Here is a 20,823-nt window from a genome sequence, read left to right as displayed (position 1 = left end):
GTTTATCTGATATTTGATTACTTATAAATTTGATATTATTATTTGTAAATTTCATCTCGAGACTTTATCCGTGCTGCAACGAAATGAAACGAAAACATCTCATTTTGAGTAATTTTAATCTGCGCGAGACTTTCAATGAAGATGCGGAAATTGCACGAGAGACGCACAGAGAAAAAGATTAATATGACGAGCTTACAGGAGATTTCTCGATTTTTAAGAACAGTATTCTATATCTCAAGTTTTCATTTAGGACTTCGTTCTAGCAACAAATGGGATCACGTACATGTAATATGAGTTCAGATTTACTGGACATGTGTTCCAGAATTATTGTCAACTTGTGCGAAAGAGGGTGAATTGCTGACAAAGAGATCAACCGAAGGAATAGTGAGGAAATTTATTTATGAGCGTCACATGAATGTTGCAACTATCGATTACTAGATAAATTGAAACGCCGAGAGGGAATATGATATAATAGATATATTATATATACATATACATATATATAATACGCGATACAGAATATAATATGAAAACCATAAATCTAGATCACGTTCGAGATAAATTATTAATATAAATTAAGTTTCAACTTTTATATTAGTTTAAAGTACCAATTAAATTAAAGTACACGAAAGTCATAAAATTCATTGAATAAAATTTTATGTCGCGCCTGTAATATGAGAATCAAGACAATTCACGAGTATGGCGGAATATCTCTCTACAGGCGTCAGAACACGACAGTAAGTTGAAGATGAGTTGCAGTAGTTCATGTAATTCTATAAAATATCTCAGAACTGAAATTTCCGTTATTGCGGACGACGTCCGATATTTGCGTGTCACTTTAATACAATTTGATTAAACATTATCCGATTTCTCTCTAATACTTCTCTATCTCTCAATCGCAATCTATAATTAAAGCTCGATATAGAAAATCAACAACCTAAAAACAGAGCGCGCTAATTAAAAATAAACAATTTGTCCGCATCAAATTAATTAATTAATAATACAGATTAATTGTTTAATTGTAGAAAAAATTTTTATATATAAATCATTTATTTTCCATGGGACTACGACAAGCGACGTTTAAATTCCTTTCTTTAATATATGGAATCTAGGTAATTCCATATTCGATCAATTTCTGTCAAGTTTCTTCATACGAATTTCAAAGAGTCTTCCACTCTTTATTTTCTCATAAAAAATCTTTATAGTGAGAGAGGTACAATGTGGCAATTAAAAAAGTATTTCAATTTCTCTACTAAGTTTATTTTTGTGCAGGACACCAGTAACTCGGGAAGACAACATCGCCTTTTGTAAAAAAAAATATAAATTTCATAAAAATTATTGTAAGTATTATATTTTTATTCTAAATTAATATCTGAATATCTATATTCAAAAATTATTTTTTCAAAAGAAAATTACTTCTAAAATATGGATTTAAAGAACAGAATTGAGGCGTCGTATTATGAACGAATGAAAAAACTTTGAGACTTTTAACGAAGATATTATTTTTGTACAAAATATTAAAAAATATTTATTTTTATGATATTCAATATTTTTTATATTTGCTCTTTATTGAAAATAATCACTCATGTACCTTTTATATGTCTGAATAATTATATTTTCAAAGAATTTGAAATTCACGCGTTTTTTTCAAAGCTTTATAATTAAAACTAGAAAACTTTAGAGTTACATTTTATATGTATTTATCATAAAAAGTTACAATTTTTTAAATAAATTAACTTCTACATAATTTTTAATTAATCTTTGATAATTATATCATATTTAATTTAATTTTCCAAAATATAAAACATAGTTTATTCTAGAAACTTGAAAGTATGTTTATAAATCTTTTCAAAGATTTTTGCTACTTCAAATAAATGAAAAAATAATCAGATTCGAGCTATATAAGTTTGTAGAAACGTTTTTCACATTGTATTGTAAGAGATAATAAAAATATTATATGACTAAATTATATTTTATAAAGAATTCATATAAATAATATTCATTCATATAATACACGGAGAATAAATTTTTTGTTTACGTTTGATTTTAAGAACAAATTTTTATTCAATCTAATAATATTTTGCAAATAAAATATATTACAATATTTCGGTTTTATTGCGAGTTACGTAAACATTTCATGTAAATAATAATATATGTATTAATGAAACGATGATAAAATTGATTTAAATTTATTCATATTTATAATCGTAATACGTACACTGAAAAAAAAAGTTGTTAATTTGACTAGATTTTTCAACTAAATTTTCAATTAAATTTCTTCAATTCAACTATTTGTGTATTTCAATCAAATATATAAATACTTAAATTAAAGTTCAAGTATTTTATGTATTTAAGTTAATTGCATAAATACTTGAACTAAAGAAATTTAATCTAGTTGAAAAATTTAGTCAAATTAACAACATTTTTTTCTCAATGTATTAAAAACAATCTGTAATAGTTATCAAAAATTATTTGCATTAGTATCTTGGAAACGTATTAAATTGCACAAGTTTATTATTGTATAAAAACTGACGTATCTTTTTCATAATCAACTGAAACAAATAAAATCGATGTGTAGTAGATAATATAAATAATTTGTAACGATCGATAGAACGTTAATGAGATGGCAAATGCACATTCTTGAACAAACATCATGTTAGATAATTGCAACCACAATTCCACGGAGTTAAGCGAACGAAGAAAATCTATTTTCACAGACAATAAACTCGTTTCATTGCTGATTTCAATATTTAATTACACTTTTTGAAAAAAGAGGAAGTAAAGGAAAACTCTACAAAATTTTTTCGTGTCATGTAATTTTTGAAATACAATTCTCGTAGAGATAATTCTCTTATTGCCGATATTTTGCAATAAATATGGTACAACAAATATAGAAGTTTTTGAGTGCGTTCCTACGATTTATACGAACATTTGGAAATATGTATGACGTACACGTACATATAATAACCATACTAGAGATTTATCTGACGGTTCTGGTACACGTAGGTGGATAAATACAATGGCAGTGACGTTAAGTCAACAGAACGTAGTTATCTGCGCTTACGAAGAAAGAGAAGAGAGAAAGACAGAAAAGGAGATAGTGATGTACTTGTGAGGACGCAGAGGATAACGTAAAAGCTCTTTAAGCTTGGTTACCATCGAATTACGTCGGATTTTCAGAACTTTCAAAAAGCTTTCCAAGAACTGACTAGTATTCCACAAATTCGAAGTATTATCATCGCTGTATATGATACCAGCTAAACTCTTCTTCTTTAATTCAAAATACTTAGTATAAAATAATAATATTTTCACACTAATTTGCGAAGATTATTATTTTTTATTATGATATTTTCTCTCTTCCTTGACTCTCAAATTTTTGTCATTTTGCAAACCTTTATCGAATATTGAAAGATACACATATAAACAATAATTGTTTAATAAATAAGTATTAATTATTATATAAATATTATTGTGTAATTAATGCAAAGCTAGAATAATTGTTAATGCATATCGTAGGAATTTAAAAGATATCAGTTACGCAACTAATCGATTAAATCTCACCTGCGATCGTCATTTTAAATGTAGTTCTTTTAACGTAAAAACCGTGTTGTTCACCGTTTGCAGATAACGCACGTATCATGAATACATTAATATTAATCATTGTCATCTCGACTATTATAATCCTTTTTTTAACTACGCGAGTAATCGCGTGATGCAGCTTGTCCCATCCACGAGTTCTCGGGCATGATAACAAACCAAAGTTAGGTAGAAGCCGGTTATGCAATTTCGCAAATGATTTCCCCGTGGAACGTACGAACAAGAGTAAAAGTAAGAGATCGAAATGTATATATCTACTTCGTACTCATCTATTAGAAACGAGAAAAAAAAGTCAATATTTTTTGTGACCACACTTCAATCGCAATTATTACACTGCGTATAATAAAATCTTTCAAAAAGTTACATATGCGTAAATATTATTTTAATATTGTTTTTTATTAAAAAGATTTTATTATATTATAAAATGTATAGTGATATTTTTTTAACAATAGCGTTCACAGTAATTAATCTTATCCATTTGATATAATACACTTTTGATAAAAATTTTTAATAAATACTTTACCAAACAAATTATTAATATTAATATTATATTTCTATATTAATTTCAAGAGTGCTAATGCAATCTTACACAGAGAATCAAATTTAAATTGCATGTGTCAAAAGACAAGTTTTGAACTCATTTAGAGACTCTGTAATCTTTCTTAGAAATAATTCTGTTGTCGAAAATGCTCAAGGGCGATAAGTTTCTTATCTTGGGTAATGGAGTATTACAGTCGACCAAGTCATAAAGTGGAGCATGTCCTTTAGATTTTGTAGAAACCTTCTAGTAAAAATCTAGACACTATTGAATTTTAGATCAGCTGGATTTAAAATATGACAGTGGCAATATTTTACTTTATTCAGAATTTGCTAATATTTCGATATTTATCTACAAAAAAATGATGGATTGGTGGCGTATCGTGTGCATTGTTATATTTATTTGACTGACAATGGATCTTCAATAATAACTTTTTTACATATATACTTTTTTATATATATAAATAAAGAATATTGCATATATATCAAAATTGATATTATATTTAATTTGATTTTATTACTCACATTAAATAGTAATTTAAAAGAAATAATGTCTGTGAGAAAATAATTTTCTGTATGTTTAATCTTTGTAAAATATTTTTGTGAAACATAACTAACAAAAAATAATAGAATTTTATTATTTTACATCGATACGTTATTCTGAGAATAAGTGATAAAAATATTGTAATTGCAAATAAAAAAATTTTCAAAAAAGCTTTATAACTTTGATATTTTAATATCTGTTAAAGAAAAATGCTTTGTCAGAAAATCACAATTAAAATAAAAAATATCAACATAAATAGTCTAAATAAAAAAGTTTTAATCACTTAACATAAATTAAATCTTTAAATTAAATTACATTAGTAAGCTTCCAACATAATTATCTGAGTGTCTGCGTCGTTAAATTTATATTTTAACTTTAAACACGACTGATCTCTGCTATATTTAATTTAATTCATAAGTACAATATAAATTTAATAAAAAAAAAATTGGAAACTCTTTCTCTTGTTGAGACTTTTTCTTCAGGATGTTCGAAGAATTTCAACACAAACATGTTATACAATTTAATAGTATAACTATTGAAATATTCTCTTTTGTTTGTTGAAATATTCTCTTTCGTTTATTATCTTTAAACTTAAATAAAAACTATATTTTTTCTTTGTGCGCTAGTTACTTAATTTTAATATAATTAAATAATATTAAGGGAGAAGTAAAAGACACATATAATATAATATTATTTATTTTAGATTCAACTTTATTTCATTTTTCTTTAACGGTTTTCTTACTCAGAAGAAAAATATTATAGAAATGATAAAGTCATTACTTAATCGATTTATTATTAAAGTTGCTCGGTATTTATTCCATAAGTATCGTATTACTCTGAGAAGAAAAGAAATAGATTCAGCTCTGTCGGATCTGTAAAAAACAATGAAGTATATGGCTAACACGTCGATCGCGACCGGAACAGGAAGTGGAGGAAAACTTCGACTGCACCGGAGGTATGTGAGAACGGGCGAACTTGCGAAACGAATTCGCAGTTTCTGGAGTTCAACGGTTTGGTTGAAATGATATGACGGCTAGCTTCGAGAACAGGCTCGATAGGGACGACTACGTCTCGTCAGTTTCCACTCGAACTAATGTATTTAACGAACTGTAATGACCGTTTACCGTTAATGGATTCGAAGCGATAACGCATTAGCAAAAGTAACGATACGCTTGACTTATGAAATGATATTACGCCCCTGCTAATATAATAATTTGTACTATTTGCAGACTGTACACAGATACAAGCTTATGCGAAAGAGGTTTATTATATATCTTCCGAATAAATACGGACGACTAATGATAATTTTTGAAAAGCTTATTCATAATCCTATTATAAATCCTGTTAAATACTTTTTTTTTAATCAAAAATATATTGCAGAAAGCTTTTAATAAGTTTTAAAATGTTTATTTTTCTCTTTTTGTTTCAAAAAATTTTAAAGTAATCTCTTTAAGTTTTAATAACAAAAAAATTCAAACAAAGATTATTATATATAAATATAATATTAACTTGTTAGAATTTGCAAACGAGAAAATATTCAGAATGCCATGGGATGAAATAGGCCAATAATAACGTCATTTAGAAAACGCGACGCGTTCTTGACGTGCTTTTTGTGCAACGTATTAACGTAGGTTTCACAATACATTATAGATCCTCTATCTACATAATTTATGGTAAATAACTAAAAGTGCAACATATATACGCCGGAAGATCGCAAGTACATCTCAGTCGTGCATCTTCCTGTAAGTACGCATAAGTCTGCCACAAAGTCCTCGTGTAAGATATCAGTTTCCCGCAGGTGTTGTCGAACACTCTCCTCTGCCTTTCCTTTCTCTCTCCTCATCTCTTTCTCTGAGAAACTCGCGGCATGCCCGAAAGTTCGTTCATAAGATAGCACATTCGCTACAAGAGCGTGTTTAATAGCATTCATCCTATTCCCGTACTCATTTATAAATTGCTCTCTCTCTCTCTCTCTCTCTCTCTCTCTCTCTCTCTTTCTCTATCTATCTATCTATCTATCTACCTATCTCTCTGTCTACCTATTTATCTATTTATCTATCTATCCATATATCTATCTATTTACTTATCTCTCACTTACATAACATACACACACTTTCTCATTCTCGTTAGTATTGATCGCAACCGTGCATCGTGAGTAGATACGCTTTAGTCTAGTTCAAGCATCTAATTGCTTTAGAAAAAGCGACTTTAATCATCTAAAAAAACATTAAAATGATTGCACATTTGAGTGATTAGACTCTTCAGTCTTTGTTTAGACAAACTCTAATAAACTCAACTACAAATTATTAATGTAATGTTAATTAATATTCAGCAACAAGACAAAAATGTTAGTTATAATATAAATTATTATACGTGTTAGTAAATTAATTTTGAAAAGCTTGAGATAATTGAACAAGCTTCTACTTGTAATAGTTAGGTATATTAATATTATACAGTTAGAAACTATGCACAATGTTTCATGTAACTCGCTCATTTAGAATCTCTGTTGTTTTTGATGATACAAATAAATACTGTAGAAAAAAGTTGTGCATCTTGAAAGGGCAAATATTACAAGTAATATTTTTTTATGTTTATTATTTTACAAAATTTGGAATTATCATTTTTATTAACATAGTAGTAGTTTATAAAAAACAAATTTAACTGTGTCACAAATATAGTATATGTATACATATATGTGTGTTATATATAGGTACATAAATATAGTCCTTTTTTTGCTAATGTTTTTTTATATCATAATTATTTTCATATATTTGTTTTACACTTATACATGCACATATATACTATAAATTAATCAATATTGCTCCTGGACATCCAACTTTTAATTCTACCAATGAGTTACTAAAGTCTGATGCAATACTTTTGCGATTTAACAAAAATGACAATTTTAACAAAGTTTAACAGAAAAGGAAAATATCTAAAAAAAAAGTTTTTTAACATTGAATTCAATCTTAATAATCTAAAAAATTTATATTAGAAATTTTTACACAAATATGCAAATTTTATATATTAAAATTTTTTCAAAAGCATCTGAATAATCCTACAAGTTATTACTTCTTAATTAATATATATTTATATAAAACAAGTTACAATGTTTACAATAAGGTATTTAATTCACTTCATTTTGTCGTTTCTCTTCTCTTATTTTAAATATAAACTTAAATATAAATTTAATTTCAACAAATTTTCAATTAGCTTGTATACATTAAATACATTTGGGACATAACATTGATCATGGTATTGAATTGTGGTAGAGAACTCTGACGCTACATTTAAACTTTCTTAATTTTTACAATTTTTATAACTTTTATGATCTCATGATCAATCTGATATTTTATATACGTGTAAAATGTAATTGAATGAAATTTAAACGATTGAAAAGTGCGTGATTTTTTTCCGATGCATGATGAAAAAAAAACTCAATTCGCACGAGCGAACAAACTTATACGCGCAAAGCATCGGACGTTACGTTACTGCATCATTATTTTGACGTAAACGAGCGAGTTACGGGACACGTATAAAAAGAAATGACGCGCTCGAATTTATCGGGCCGGTGCATAAACGCCAGCTGCATTGCGCGGGGCCTTTATTCGCTCTCAATGGGCGAAAAGTGTCCTTATCAAACGTGTCAACAGCACGTTCCAAGCGCGAAATCCGACCGCGCGTGCCGCATCGACTGCACGCATGAATCCCTACGCAACTTTGTCGTCGTGACGCGGCGCATAATTTGTACAAACGTATCGGCGAAGGTTGAGAAAGACAGCGGTATAATACGCCAATATTGTTGGCAGCATGTTATATGCGATATCTCATGCGCAAAAGTTCTAGGATAAAAGATTATATAATTGACAGGTTACTACCAGCTGTGAGGTGTCCACATTACTATCAATTAAAACTTAAATGTTTTCTAACAAATCATAGAAATTATAGCTATACGTTAATTTATTTAATTTCAGTACAATTTTTAACAACTCTGATTGTTATAACGATTAATCGAAAATAAAAATCAATCCAGTAATTTAAAAAAACAGCTTAAAATTAGAGAAACTTATTTTGCTTTTGAACTGTATATTTTAATATACTGCGAACAAGGTTTTAATTGTACCATTAATATGCAGATATATGGTATAATTATGATAAAATTAAATAAAATTTCTGGGGTTAACGAGAAATAAAACAGGAAATCTGATAAATTCAATTTGAAAGGTACAAATCAGATATTGTTAATATTAATATAATCTATCAATCTAAATTCTAAATTCTAAATCATAAAAAATAGAAATTCTATTTTTTATGATTTAAATGATATAAATATATATTTTTTCTGGTACCTCTTTAGAAATATATATAAAAATATATATAATATATATAATATATACACTGAGAAAAAATGCTAGATTCAAATAAATATTTCTTTGAATAGTGCTAATAACATATTTTATAGAAAATCAGTAATATTTATTTTAAACAAGTAATATTTTCTAAATTATAGAATACTACTACTTGTTTTAACTAAATATTATTGATTTTCTATAAAATATATTATTAGCACTATTCAAAGAAATATTTATTTGAATTTAGTATTTTTTTTCTCTCAGTGTACATATAAAATCAAAAATATAGTTGAGAGACTAAATATACGTAATATGGTTTTTCACCGTATGTCAGATATATGTATATATGTATCGTGGATTTTTCGCAAACAGTCACTGATTTGTTCTTCGTAATGTCGTAAAAAAAAAAAAAAGAAAATCCTGAGAGTAGAGAAACGTGCTTTCATGTCGGAATACTAAATTTTCAACTACGGCACAACCTCGTTCTTTTCATTCTCGCGGGAAACAGCGGGATTGACGGACAAAATCCGGAGAGCTGCGGTACGCATGTTGCCGCAGTTCAACGCGAGCCGAAAACAATTGGTAGCTGTAATGAGATTGGCTACCGCTCCGACCACTTCGCGTCAACTGCGCACAAATGCCACGGCCGATGCGTTTCTAGATGCAGGCTGTATAGAACGTCACCATCGACGAAACACTATTAGCCTGATTGGAAACACCAAGGTGAAAACATTTGTGATGCGCGCGCGATGATCAAACAAGCTCCCTCATTAATGATGTGTTACGGTCGCAGCATGAGCCGTTAAACACGAACGGAATACCCAAAGTTACAGAAATTGGATTTCCATGCTAGAATTAGACGTGCCAATAAAAGTACGACGCCGATGAATATTTAATAAAGCCAATCATTGTAAATACGATTCCGAGTGACCTGTGTGATCGAACGCTCACTGTAACGATTAATTTTCTAAATATACTCTCTGTTGTATTTTTCATTACGAGACTATAATTGATAGCGGATTGAATTATTATGTAATGTATATCATATCAATATATCAAATAACTCATGTGCTAGATAATAATAATAATAATAATAATAATAAATAACAGATAAATTACATAACGAGTTACATACGTAATAATAATCATTTGTTACTTATATTATCATTATACAAAACAACAAATTTAATACGTGTATTTGTTTTTCACAAAACAAAAGAATCGATTAATATTTTTTGTTACGTAAATTAAGTGGAAATTGAATACTTGATTTTTTATTCAGAAAACAATAATCTATGTTTGGCAATATTTCTTGTAAAAGATAAATGAAACAAAAATACTGAATTTAAAATATTTCTTTTATTTCATAAATCGAACGAGTTTGTTTACAGTAACAACCGAATTGACCAAAGTAGAACGCTGATGTTAGTTTATTAAAGGTGTGATAAGAGAGACACACTTGCATTGCACGAGGACGCTAATCAAATTCTCAATCAAAAAGGTGTGATCTTCTTGTCAAGATTTTGTCACGAAAAAAATGCTAAAGTGGTTCAGAAGTTTAAAAAAAAAACAGAAAAGAAGGCCGAGACAGGAAATGATACAGGGAGCAAATGTACTTTGTAGCTATGTAAAATGGTGCAACGAACAACTTCGACGGGCGTTACGGAAATCGATACTCCCAACCAAGAAAATCTTACTCGTTGTGTGTGTGTGTGTGTGTGTTTGTATTTGTATACCTGTTTTAAACGTGCTATATATACATTGTGTATAAAAAATTCGACACAAAACTTCGATTCAGTGCATCAGATATAATAAAATTTTCTTGAACATTGCTTTCGTAACGAGACGTCTACCTGAAGATGGAAATAACTCGCCTGTTTAATGCAACCGTCGTCAGGTCATTGTCCTCGGGAGATCGGAAAAGGACAGAGAGAAGGAGTCGAAGTTTTCCGCGAGATGGGGAGGGAATGAAGAGAAACACTCAGTTTCTTCCGGACGTCTACGTGCCGAGGATTAAAAAATATCATACAATACAATTACTTTAAAAAAAGTGTAATGGGGTCAACTGACGTCAAGCTTTCTCCTCGGACGCTCGACCATGTCCGGCGTATCTCAAACGCCCGCGGAATAAAAAAAAAAGCTTAGCAAACGGGGGGATGGAGCGTGCTTGGGAACGTCGGAAGAAAAAAAACGTCCGCGACGGGAAGGAGCCGGTTTAATTTCTTTAATCTGATTTTCCGTTTGAACGACTGGGACTTTCTGCGATGCGAATAAATAAGGCCGTAGCAAATTTCCGAGGCTCGTGTCTTTTGTCTCTACGTCTTTCGTGAGTTCCGAAGTTAAATGTCACAAAGAGATAGTGACGATGACGCCAACGTCGCATTACGCGAACCGCATATTATCTCTGCGCTGTCAGGGTTGCAATTTATTTCTCGGTATTTATTAAAGCAATGTCATTTAAATATTACCATTAATTAAACGCATATTCGTACAAAATTAATGATAGCAAAATCAATAAAAGAAATCCCTTTTCCTCTCGATAGCGGATTCAACACACACACACACACACACACACACACACACACACACACACACACACACACACACACACACACACACACACACACACACACACACACACACACACACACACACACACACACACACATTTTAGAGAATTCCTCTCTGATTGAGACTCGAATCGACTAGTTTCGCGAAACTGAACAAAGGACCGGAGCGCATGTTTGTATAAGACTATTGATCGTTCAGTTTCTTACCTGGTGATCCTGGTGTTCCTCCCACACCTGTCGTTTCCAGAATTTAGCTTCGTCCATTCTCCGGAAGCGCACCGGGTCCGCGGAAGAAGAAATTGACGTTCTTGCAATTCCGTCAACTGCGCGTAATGTTTTAAAGCTTCCATCTGGCGTGATTCTTCGTGTGATCGCGGTCGAAATTATATTCGTGTGTCTTCTCGATGGAGTTTAATGAGGGAGAACAACACTTCATTTTACGAATCCATTGTCCAAGGGCACTTTTCATGCGACACCATTTAATCCTCCACGTACTTTCCTTTTTCACTTTAACCAGTTGCCGCTTCACCGAAGAAAATACGTTGCTCTGTGTTGCAGAAACGGCACGAATAGAATTGTTTATTTGACGACAATCCTGTCCGTTGTTATTTCATTAAAACATATTTTTTACACATTCGTTTACACTAGTTTTCTTTTTCTTCCCTCGGAAATGCACGCTTGTCTCTTTTTCTGCAAATAAAAGAAAATTCGTTGCACGTTGCGTCAAAAATATTTTTTTTTTTTCAGAAGACAATAATTATTCAAATTTACGTGTTGAGGAGCGAGGACCCCCAAGCAAAAAATATTTGTTTAAACCATGTAAAACTTGTATTTAAAAAAAAGATAGATAAATATAATGTGTTTCTATTTTAAAAATATGTATCAATATTTTAAAAAATGCAAAATTAGAATTAAAAAATAATAATAGTGTTCTGTAAATAAATGTGCGTCCACCATGTAATCTAATACCAAATGTTATTACAAAATTTTGCTCTCAAATTTCAAATTTGGACAAATCATGTTTAATGTTATCATAACTATCGCTTTGAAAAATAATTTATCAAGAAAAATTCATTCAAAAAATTAATAAGACTTTTAAAGTAATTTTGTATTTTACTTTTTTAACAAATATACATATTTTCAAATTTTTTTATTAAAATACATATATTAAATATTTATTTCTATCTGTTTAAGTAGAAATTTTCCACGATATTGAAAAATATCCGATTTTCTATTTGTTAAGATATAATCCCTTAAATAATATTTATATATTATAGAATAAATGCTACAAAAATTCTTTTTTGATTCTTCAAATTTTATTTTAGTCTATCATAATTACAAATAATCATGGAGCTAGCAAATATTAAAACTATTTGTGTAGATTCTCTAGAATTTATTCCTTTTACATCAGATCTACTAATTATGTATCGATTTAAAGCTATTAAATTATCAAGGCTATCAATATCTGTAATATACGCGCATATACTTTTTTATATTCCGTCTTAAAATAACATACGTTCATCCACTTATTTGCACGGCATAAGCTTCTATTCTTGTTACATCAAGTTTTTAACATTATCAATCATAGCTTGTAGCTATAAAAAGTTTTTGTTAAAAAATTCTTTATTGTTAATAATGTACGTCACTTATTTTTGATTATATTACAATGCAATAAAAAAATTATTTGTTAATTTGTTGAAGATGACTCAAAATGGAACCGAAATGTCTTTATGTATTTAAAATTAATTTTTCATCAATTATGTTGCGCATTGAGATCCGCGCTTGACTCTTATTTTAAATTATTGTTCTTAAATTTCGGAATCTTATTAGCTTTCGTTAAAAAAAAGTTTATCAAATTAATAGCATTTATGTAAATATTTTTCACATAAAATCACGCAATCTTGGAAATTCTCCGAAATTCTTAAAGTGTCACAATTTTTTTTTCTTTCCAATTGTCTTTATGTCGAAACATCCGGTTTTCGCGTTTTTATATCTACGTCGAAATCGGGGATTAGATGTGGGGTAGGTTTTCTCTTCATTGCGAAAGACAGGAAAAACAAAAAGCTGGTCTTTATTGGTCCACCGAGACACGTTGGTTGTGTCAACAAGATATGAGAGGGGCTGTTTAGGCGGCACAGATTTAACTTTGCTCCCGTTCCTCAAATCCTGAATTCGTTTTTTCCTCCCTCATCCCATCATCCTGTATCCCATCGTAACTTTCCTTGACCGGCTTAACTGAATCGTACTGTGAACAGCGACATTTAATTACGAATAGCCGAGCCGTAATTAATTTCATATTAGGAGCGCGCGTATCTGTTGAAATAATTATTTGGTGGGGTATGTACGCTCATATGCATTTATAATTTTATTTTAATTCAGAGTTATAAAAGTGGCTTGACGTAGAATTGTTCAGAATATCAAATTTCATAATTATTTTCATTATTCAAAAAATGCTATTTCCATTTAATTAAAAAAATACAGAGTACCTTAATTAACTAGAATTTTTTTAGATTTCTTATGTTTTTTGATAAAAAGGCTATTCATATCCCGATAACAATCTGTAAGAATTTGTAGGTCACAATGGTGTCCCCTATGCAACGGATCTCATGAGAAATTCAGAGTTTCCAGCAAATGCGGCAATATCGTTGTGAACAAGAATAGATAGTGAATATTCCTAACGTTGTTAGTGTCGTTCTGTAATTTATTCCGATATCTGTCACATCATTTTATCAAGGTAACTGCTGCTTTCCAATAACGAAATATCGACCTACAACGGGTAAGGATTTTAATAATTTTGCGACCTAAGAAGCACCATCTCTCCTATATCAGCATTTTTTTCAGATCTATCTTAAAACAAGAATAAAAAAATTCAGGGCCTTTCGGCCGTAAAGGCCGATCCTTTCGATCTTATTTCACCTAAGATCCGTACTCTATTTTTGTTTTCTACGACGCTCTATGAAACTTGTACTCTCAATCTGACGACCGATCTCCTTCAACTCAGAGACCAAGCATCAGTTCGAACAAAGAATCTTCGGAAGAAAGCAACGGGGATAGAATCCCATGATACCAATAAACAATCCTCGCGCGTGATCGACATTTTCGCGTTACGAAGAAAAATTACGCGGTACAATGGTGACAAACTTTCTGTTCTCCCATAATCGAAAAGCGTCGAGCGATTTTTATTATCGCGTCGAACGTATGAAATTGCCACAAAGCAGTCCGAGCGGTCCGGGCCAATCGTCGAGATGGCCGCAGGAAAGGACGCACTTCGAATTCGGGAGTAATGAAATTTATCACTGCGACGTGACCGGAAGCGACAATGCGCCGGAATGTGCTCCTTCTGAAACAATTTTTCGTAGATTTGATAAAATTTTAAATTCATTATTTGACTGTTTTATTTGCGTCACATATCGCTGTGCGTTCAAAATGAAAGGCGAGCTATACACACAGCTTAAAATTTGCCTCGATCGTTTGTTGATATAAATTAAACGATTAGAGTGGAGGCCCATCAATTTGATTTCGACACTTTTATCTACAGAAGCAAACGGGTACTTAAGAATAAATTACCGATCCGATTAACGCGACTGCTCTCCGAAGATTCTCAAGAATTCATGATTCAAGAAAGCAGCGGTCGTACATAAAAAAAAAATTAGCGTACACCTGGAATCAGTCTGATAAAAGTCACGTTTATAATGTTATTACTATACGACGAACATAGAAATGAAATGAATTACAGTTTTAATGAATGCATAATGAGCTTTGTGTGCCTCGAGCGTGAAGAATGTGCTGCTGATAGGATCTTTCATTCACTATTGGTGATTTCACGATGAGCGAATAATATAAAATCAAAACATTATACGAATGTTAAGTCTTATCTCTCTGTCATTAACTTATAACAACAAAAATTCAACAATATAAAAGTCCAATAGTCCATTGATTAACCACATATATAATAAAAATTATATTTTTATTTAACAAACGAGTTTGACACTTTTTTAATCGATTTGTTTTTTTTTTAGTTAATGTGTTTCTTAATTGAACCACTGCTACGCATAATTCACTTATTGAAGAAACGCTTTATGTTTCATAAACTCAGTTCTCCATTTAGTCGCCAAATAAGCGGACGGGATGAGAAGCGAAATTAATATTCGTATGTGTCCAAGTGGGTCGCGCACAAGGGAAGTAATATAAGCGAAATTGTAATGATGGCCGTGTAATAATTATGCGGCTTTCGGAGCTTGTAATGTATTTAATCTCGTTTCTTATTTGGATGAGTGCGCAGTTGGTCCCGCTGGAGTAGCTTTAAGCTTGTAGTCGTTTCTTGGAAGAGAAAAAAATACGGGAAGAGGAAAAAACTGAAGGAAAGTGAGGAAAATAGAAGCCACCTATTATGGACGATACGTCAGATTGCGTCGCGATGTGTCGTCGTGATGATAAATGACGATGATGATGCCTTGATTCACAACGGACATTTTAATTTTTTGCGAAGGGAAAACATCGATCTAAATCATAAATGGATTATTCTTCAAAGTTTTAAATTATTATAAATCGTTCATTTATATAACAATTCTGTTCTTATTAAAGTATGATTTTAAATAATATCGAATATTTGACTTTTAATTTTGCGCAAATTTTGTATCTCAATTATGAATGTTGCGAGTCACTGTTATTTTATTCTCTGCGTGGTTTGACAAATATTATAATTAAGCATACAAATGAAACATTGAAACTTGATCGCGCGACCTCGTCGGCGTGGCACGTAAGCGAGGTCACGCGATTAAGTTTCAACTTTTCACGTCTGCATGCGCCGAATACGAATTGCGTAAATGACAAATTCTGTGTACGATAATTAGTCCGCATAAAGGGACGCGAGATGGAAAGGAACGTAAATCACATACACGGACGCAAAATTCGCGTTAGTGGGTCAACTGAATGGGAGAAATTACGACGGTAATTTAGAAATTGCGATACAAGTGGTAATCGCTCGAGCGACGATTAACAACTAGCGGAGACACATCGACTGGAAGGAGCTGCAATTACTAATCACAATGGATTTATGTCGTTCCTCGTACATCTTAGCCAATTTAACATTTAATTGATTTAGGTCCGGTTGCACTAATGATAGCTTAACTTTGAGCTCGGTTTAACTTGCTCTTTAGTTTTTCTAATTATAAGAATTAGAAAAAGACGAGAAAAAGTTTGTTTAACCGAGCATAAAGTTGAGCTACATTGATGCAACCGGTCCTTAATGATCAGTGCTGAACGGTGCATTCACTGAACGAGACAACTATTCGAAATTATTCTTTCCACTCAATACCGAAATCCCCAAGCGGCAATAGTTACAACAAATGTCAGGTGATAAATGTACACTAAAGAGGAACGAATCTCGGCAGTCAAGGCGGACTTGACACGGGGATACCCCGTGAAATTTGCCCTCGGAATGTTTCGTGAAAAATATTTTGCGTATTTGCATCTGCGGTATGCGCGCTCTATCGAAATTCGATGACGTTTGAGGGCATTTGAGTGCCAGGGAAAACAGATAAACTAGCCAGACAGACGCGGAAGCGGAGGTCAATGTCCTCGAAAAGGCGCGTATCGCAGGGTCGTATCGGAGATCCGTAGCCTGCAAACCCGGCAGAGAGGGAAACTCGATATGTAAAAATCTGAGGCAGAGAATCAGCAATAGCGATCATGTGCACGTCAATTTCGTCGCCAAAAGTTTAGTCTCGATAAAAACGAAGTGTCTCGTCATCTCGCGCGTTTGAGGGGAAAAAATGCGAAAGTCAGATTTGAACAAACTGCGAATGAATTCTCCCCGCTATACGATACACCTGTATACGGCTGCGGGTGAATCGTGTAGGCACGCTTCTCCTCGTTTCGCTCGCGGGATACGTTGTGCAATAAAAATTGGCGGAAAATTTTTCGGGAGAAAAATAAATTTCTCTCTCTTTCTCCTTGCGAGTTATCCAGTCCACGCGATCTTCCTTGCTTCCGTGTATACTCTCTCGTCGAATCTTCGACGTCAAAGTCGACGAGCAGTCCGGCAGAAAAAAAATGCGCGAGTAAAAGGGGATGCCAAATTCGCGTACGCATTCGCTTCGGGCCGCAGTACGCACTCGAATCCCCGTTTCCCTTCAGCCCGCGGCGCACGTCGCTCGCGTCTCGTAAACGTAATGCCGCTTCGGGTTCGCCGGGCGAGCTCGTCGGCGTCGCCCGGGAGTTAAAATAATGCCGCACGTTGCGGCATCGCCGGAGAGGAGCGTCCTCCTCGGCTCCGGGGTTGTCGAACCCCCGGTTAAATAATCTCACGGGGGCGGCTCGTCACCTTTTCCTCGTCCCCCCCTCCTCGGGGATCACAGCGGTGCGTAGGAGGTGTCAACGTGCCGGCGAGGCACGCATCCGCACAACCCGCGGCACTGCACGCACTCTCTTTGTTTTTAATCGCAATCGTGGACACGCGAACTCACCGTCCGCCATCCGCACACATGCACACACGCGAGCATACGCGCCTCGTCAAGACGCTCGTGCTTTCGACCGGGGACTATTTATGCAGAGGATGCGACATCTCACGAGGGGGGGCCAGTCAGAAAAGGGGTGGATTGGCGAACGTGAGTCTAACCGCGTGGAGAGTGATCTTTTGGGGTGCCGGTCCCGACGTTGACTGCGCCATCGGGCAGACTCCATCGCGCCGCTCGACGTCGGCGGCGTCGTCGGCGGCGGCGGTGGTGGCGGCGACGGCGGCGACGCCGTCGCCGCTGCCGCCGCCGCCGCACCGCTGCTGCTGCTGCTGCTGCTGCTGCTGCCGCTGCCGGTCGACTATCGATTTTTCCGCGCAGCCTCCGCGACCGGAACACGCCGGTGCACGTCTCTGCTTTAGCTGGTCCTGTCGACGGCTTTTGCCTGTTCTGCGAGACTGTCGGCTCGATCCCTGTTTCACCCCCTTTGCCGCCAGACCTACGATTGAATCAACATCTACCAAAAAGATTTCTCCGGCGACATCTCCGATCGAGATGGAACAATTATGATAATGAAGCCAGGAATTGTGAGAGCCGGGGAACTGCGATTGATTTGATTGCGATTGCGGTTACGGAGAGATGTTTCTGATTGGAGCCAGGGGCAAAAATCTCCTTCGAAGAAGAAGAAGCTAAATAAAATCCATTACTATGATGTCGTTTAAGTGATAATGATGAGCGATAAAAGATCATGAATAATGAGAATGCATGATGAGGTATTAGACCTCAAGGATGCAAATTTATATCACGTTCGTTGGTGAGTTTAGTCGAACTCAATTTCATCGGTTTTTTATTCTGCAGGAGTCTGGATCTTGATTTTTATCTTGTTTCTTTCGCATCCGCTGTATACAAATTCTTTCCCCTTGCTTAGAAGAATAATAGTTTTATTTAAAAAAATAAAGATATGGATAATTAATATGTCAAATTGTTCCTAGCGATTGTTACGCCGTTGACTAACCTTGTGTTGATTCTTCGAATATCGATACTTAACAACACTATCATCGCATAATTATTCACATGAACACGCATTGCTCTATTTAATTAACTCAACTGTAATTAATTTAATATAATTACTTTATGCAAATGAATAATTTACCGCATAGATCTCTGTGCATACTAACGCGATTAATAGTTGGCATGTTGCTCTTTTAAAGTCACGACACAACTTAACTAATTTTAATTCATGCAGTGTAAGACTCACGCAATGATTATTACCCGTAAAATATATTTCTTTAAAAATACCTTCTTCTTATTATGTGCAAATTTCAGTAATCAGCTTATCGCGGAAGCGAACCGTTATAGCGTGACGCATTCGATATCGACTAGTATTATTCTCAGCACGCGGAAAGTTCTAACAATATTACGAGAGAGAAAGATAGAGAGGAGAGAGAGAGAGAGAGAGAGTTTAACAAATTTAACAATTCGTCACGTCACAGTAGAAACTTCCAAAGATACTTTACTATAATCGTACGTTACGTTTTTATTGAATTAAGATGCGCATAGCAAAACACTCAGAGCCTAAAAGGTTACTGCAGATTGAACTCGCTCGTTGAAAAGCGACGCGAGCGATCGATCATTTCAATCCGGTCGTCCGAGATGGAAGGCCGAGATTAAATATCCATTGCGTGGCCACTATGTGTCTGGATAACATCCGCTGTGCCATTGGACAGTTTCGGGTAGTTTCGAACGATTCTAATTACAAACATAGTCAGCCACAAGAGGAGGCAATAAAGTCCCAAGATCAAAACTTCGCCGATTATCGAATCTGCTTTGCTCGACGTATTGAGTAGGAAAAGTCAGACATTGCCATCCTATCGTAGGTACTAAGCGTTCGTTTTAATTATTGGCGACGGTAGAAGGCAAATGGCGCAGATGAGATGAAGCAATATTACATGTTCTAATGATATCATTTATCTTCCAATTAAGCGTGTCCATTTTCAGCAAAGCTTATCTGTTTATTTAACGTATCTGTCCGCTCATTATTAATTATTTATCATTTTTAATTCCAAGAAAGTTTAATATATCAATTTAAATTTTTTAAAGGTTCAAGATTATTTTGTAACAAACATTTTTATCATTATTAAAATCATAAATGATCTGTTTTTATATATAAAAACAAAGAAGAGAGGGAGTCTATTATACTCGGGATTATATTTAAAAAATACTTCTACGCTATTATTATTCATGAGTTACAACAAAGTTATAATTTTCAATTAAATTGAAATCTGCTTATAAAAAGAGAAAAAAGCAAGAAAGAAGAAAAGGAAAAATAGAACAGAAATCGAAGTTGGCATGGGCAGAAATAATAACAACGAAAAAAAAAACAAGTGAATAAAGCCGCGAACAAACGCGCCGTATTTTCTTGCTGCCGACCGCGGCTGATCATGAACAGATGAGTCTACTTACAGCTAGTAGTGGCACTCGATCTGTGGTCGAACAATACGGGAAGTTAGCTTACGCTAGCGTTTTGTCTGCAACCGATGAGTGATCCGTGAAATTGAGATGAAAAAGATGCCGAGCTGATCTACCGGATGCCACTATGACACGTGGGGTACGCAGGGGGAATATACACACACACACATACATACATACATATATATATATGTATATATATATATATACACACACACACACATTTACATACACATAGGCGTCGAGCTCACGAAGCATGACAATAAGAATGACAAAGGATCTCATTAACGCCATAGGGA

At 33.4% G+C, this 20,823-nt stretch overlaps 1 protein-coding gene across 1 annotated transcript in view; it reads right to left on the bottom strand.

Annotated features, from left to right (window-relative positions):
- Positions 1-18,294, bottom strand: part of LOC105836020 — a 113,180-nt gene extending 94,886 nt beyond the window's left edge. The window contains 2 exon segments of the mRNA XM_036283306.1: positions 11,808-12,290; positions 17,926-18,294. The gene's annotated coding sequence lies outside the window, so the exon portion shown is untranslated.
- Between the last annotated feature and the right edge of the window lie 2,529 nt (positions 18,295-20,823).

This window comes from Monomorium pharaonis, chromosome 2, assembly GCF_013373865.1.
Source record: "Monomorium pharaonis isolate MP-MQ-018 chromosome 2, ASM1337386v2, whole genome shotgun sequence".
NCBI lineage: Eukaryota > Metazoa > Arthropoda > Insecta > Hymenoptera > Formicidae > Monomorium > Monomorium pharaonis.
This window is presented reverse-complemented; position numbering and strand designations above follow the sequence as displayed.